Source organism: Nicotiana tabacum, chromosome 15 (assembly GCF_000715075.1).
Source record: "Nicotiana tabacum cultivar K326 chromosome 15, ASM71507v2, whole genome shotgun sequence".
In the NCBI taxonomy this organism is placed as follows: domain Eukaryota; kingdom Viridiplantae; phylum Streptophyta; class Magnoliopsida; order Solanales; family Solanaceae; genus Nicotiana; species Nicotiana tabacum.
In genome coordinates, this window is record NC_134094.1 from 98439120 (window position 1) to 98443476 (window position 4357).

The 4357-nt window shown below is 41.4% G+C and overlaps 1 pseudogene; it reads left to right on the top strand.

Moving 5' to 3' along the window:
- Positions 1–355: 355 nt before the first annotated feature.
- Positions 356–1576, top strand: LOC107830567 (putative carboxylesterase 2; annotated as a pseudogene).
- The last annotated feature ends 2781 nt before the right edge of the window (positions 1577–4357 follow it).

The following is a 4357-nucleotide window of genomic DNA, read 5'->3' on the forward strand; positions in this document are numbered from 1 at the left end:
GGGGCGTGGTAAGCGAGAGAAGGGGAGGGGGCGGGGTTAGATGTGAGAGTAAGTGAAGTTTTTTGTAAAATATTTTTCTAACTTTTTCTAAGAAAGTCATTTTTCTCCGATTTTAGGAAAATGTGATATCTAAGAAAATATTTTTCAAACTATTTTGTACACCCAAACAGTGAAAAATGGGAAAATATTTTTCGAAAAATATTTTCCGTCGTACCAAACACACCCTTAGACTATATATAATTTGTTTTCTTTTTCAAAATTGGAAGTCATTTTCAACGATCCAAAAGCAGACAATATACCAAATCTCACCTTATCTAAGTACAATAGAATTCATCAAAACTTGTGGAGATAAAAAAATTTAGCTTAGGCAATATTAGCTTAACCGGACGAAGATAAAAGCAAACACCAACTGCACTCACTAGCCTCCTCCATAGTAACAAATTAATGTAGACATAACGTAAATATATAGTTTGAAAATAAAAAATCAACTATATAGTTCAAGGCGAAGGTAATGGCCGCGAGCAATGCAGAGCTGGATTACGAGTTCCTACCATATCTTCGAGTTTACAAAAATGGCCATGTTGAGAGACTTTTAGGCACTGATTCAATTCCAGCAGGTACTGATTATCAAACTGGAGTTTCATCCAAAGATATATCAAATATTATTCCTGATTCTGAAGTCTATGTTCGTATCTATGTCCCAAATATTTCCATTCTTGGCAACCAAAAACTCCCTCTTGTTATTTACTTCCATGGTGGAGGTTTTTGTATGTTCACTCCATCTTCATCCAACTACCATAACTACCTCAACACCCTTGTGTCCGAATCACGAATCATCGCTGTTTCTGTTCACTACAGAAGACCACCTGAACACCCTCTTCCTATTGCATATGAAGATTCATGGCAAGCACTTCAATGGGTTTTTTCTCATTGTAATGGCGATGGTCAAGAGCCGTGGTTGAACGAACACGCGAATTTCGGATCGTGTTTTCCTCTCCGGTGACAGTGCGGGTGCTAACATCGCTCATAATCTAGCAATGGCTGCTGGAAGTGTTGAGCCAGAGCTTGTGGTTGATATTCTTGGTGTTGCTTTAGTCCACCCGTATTTTTGGGGGTCGGGTCCAATAGGGTCGGAGGCCTCGTACCCGGATAAGAAGGCACATGTGGACCGGCTGTGGTCGTTTGTGTGTCCTTCGAATCCGGATAATGATGACCCAAGGGTTAATCCCGTAGTAGAAGGTGCACCAGGCTTAACGAGTCTAGGTTGTCAGAGAGTCTTGATTAATGTGGCGGAGAAGGATATTTTGAAGGATAGAGGTTGGGCTTACTATCAAGCATTGGGTCGGAGCGGGTGGATGGGTGTAGTTGAGATCCAAGAAACAGAAGGAGAGGATCATGTATTTCATTTGAATGACTTGCACTGTCAAAAGTCCAAAGATTTGATCAAGAATTTGGCTCATTTCTTCAACAGGAAAATGCCTCATTTTCTTTAGATGTATTAGGCTTTCTTCTATTATGGATTTATAAGCTTTCTTCTTTTATGGATTTATAAATTAAAGTATAATGCTTTTGCTCATTTATGTAATATTCTCTAGTTCGCTTGAACAATTTGAACATTATTTTTATATTATTTCAACGGTCTTTCTTCTTATTAATTGCGGAGTATATTTTATTTACTAAGTACATCAAATATTATAGCCAATTCAAACCTACAACAAAAAGTACTGTAGTTGACATATTTAAAACAGTAGAGTATGTATACGGCCGAAATCGGGCTCATCTATTGCATGACGGACCAGAACCGAAATGTGATGGATTGAAGATCGACCCTAGGTTCCATCGAACCAAAGAACGAAGTCAGAACGTACGTCTCCAAGATCTTCGAGCCCGTGACTCTGGAATCGATCCCGATTCCGAACAAGCTCGGGGAAACATTATCGGATCCAATAACGGAAGGCCGAAGTATCCGCAATCGGTCGGATATCACGGCGGGAATCTCGGCACGTATCAACAAGAGACCGACTAATTAGCAAATCACGAGATTTATTACCTTTTATAGAATTGTACCTAAAGCAGGACTCCTTTACTATATAAAGGGGGTCTGATTCTTTGTAATGGATGGTAACACGCATTCTAAAAGCATTATAATATTATTTTCTTTCTGCAAGCTTCTGTTCTTCTGTATTTGACATTATTTGGATCATATTCAGTTCGAGTGAGGTCTATTTCTCAAGGCTATAACGATTCAAATCACACGGTTTGAATTTACTTTATTATTGTTTGCTTTACTTATAGTTCAATCTATTATTTTGTGTCAAATTAATCCACGTATCCTTAAAACCACTTATAAATTTAATTATTATCCGATTTTGAGAGTAAACAGTTTGGCGTCCACCGTGGGGCTAAAGATAATAGTGGTTATTTGATACAAATTTCCATAACACACACTATTTTTCATTTGTTCTTTGAAGTGTCTTTGATTCCAGGCTAAAATACAAAAATGTCAAACTCTCAATCAGCACCTCTGCATGTTAACAATGAGTCCGGTCACCAAGGTGAAAATAACAACATAGGGCCCGGTAACGAGATACTGCCTGCTGATCCCGCTCGAATTCCGATCGCAAATCCGATCGACGCTAATTCGCATGTGGCTATCGATGCAAATTTGCCTACCGACCCCGAAAATAGCGTTCATGGTGGAGCCCGATCGGTAACTCGGAACACACAAAACATTGAAGGAGATGGGATCAACCTACGAATGATCTTCGAAATGTTGCAGGCTCAACAGGCGGCGATAGCTCAGTTACAGAACCAAAGCCGTGCACCAAGCAGGGCTGAGCCCGATCCTCCCCGGGAAGTTACCCGCAGGGATGAATCGATCGTAGAAAGGTGAAACGAATATGAATCTGGGGCTAGCTCCGAAATTATAAAGATGCTTGAGGAGCTGACAAAACGGATAGAATCAGAGGAGAAGAAGATCGAGGATAACGACAAAAAGGTAGAAACTTACAATTCCAGGGTAGACCAAATCCTAGGAGCACCTCCGATATTGAAGGGCCTACATTCCAGGAAGTTCGTACAAAAATCCTTTCCTCTGAATGCGGCTCTGAAGCCGATCCCCAAAAAATTCTGCATGCCTGAGATTCCTAAGTACAACGTAACGACTGACCCAAACGAGCACGTCACTTCATACACATGCGCCATCAAAGGAAATGACTCGGAGGATGATGAGATCGAGTCCGTCTTACTGAAGATATTCGGAGAAACCTTGTCAAAGGGAGCCATGATATGGTATCACAACTTACCCCCTAATTTTATTGACTCATTTTCTATGCTTGCAGACTCTTTTGTGAAAGCACACGCTGGGGCTATTAAGGTCGAAACCAGGAAATCAGACCTCTTCAAAGTGAGGCAAAAGGATAATGAAATGCTCAGAGAGTTCGTATCTCGATTTCAAATGGAATGGATGGACCTGCCACCGGTCGCTGATAATTGGGTTGTTCAAGCTTTTACTCAGGGACTTAATATTCGAAGCTCGGTGGCTTCACAACAGCTGAAGAGAACTTAATAGAATATCCGGCTGTTATATGGGCCAACGTGCATAACTGGTATCAATCAAAAATCGGAGTCGAAGATGATCAACTTGGGGTCCCTTCGGGATCTATTTATCCAGTCAGAAACTTCGACAGAGTCAAGAGAGAGAGAGATCGTGAACTGAGGCCAAATAGGGATAAGTATCAACCATATAACGGAGATCGGAGAAGCAGGGGGTCCGGGCGAAACCCCATGGGAAACGAAAGGAGGAACGATCGAGGTCAAAGCAGTCGGGGACTTATGACCAAAAATGGCCTCGACAGGTTTAAAGATGCACCAAGGCTATCGGAATACAACTTTAATGTCGATGTTGCCGTCATTGTATCGGCTATCGGACGCATCAAAGATACCAAATGGCCTCAACCCCTACAATCCAACCCAAAGGGATCCTAACTAGATGTGCAAATATCACGGCACTCATGGTCACAGAACGGAGGATTGTCGACAGATGAGAGAGGAAGTAGCTCGTCTATTCAACAATGGGCACCTTCGGGAGTTCTTGAGCGACCGAGCCAAGAATCATTTTAGGATCAGGGATTCTAACAAATAGGCAGAACAAGAAGAACCTCAACACGTTATTAACATGATTATCGGAGGAGCTGATATCCCACATGGGCCGATGTAGAAACACACCAAAGTATCCATCACTAGGGAAAAACAAATTCGGGACTACATACCGGAAGGAACTTTATCTTTCAACGATATGCAGAAGGGATCGTGCAACCACACAATGATGCACTGGTAATATCTGTACTCGTAAATA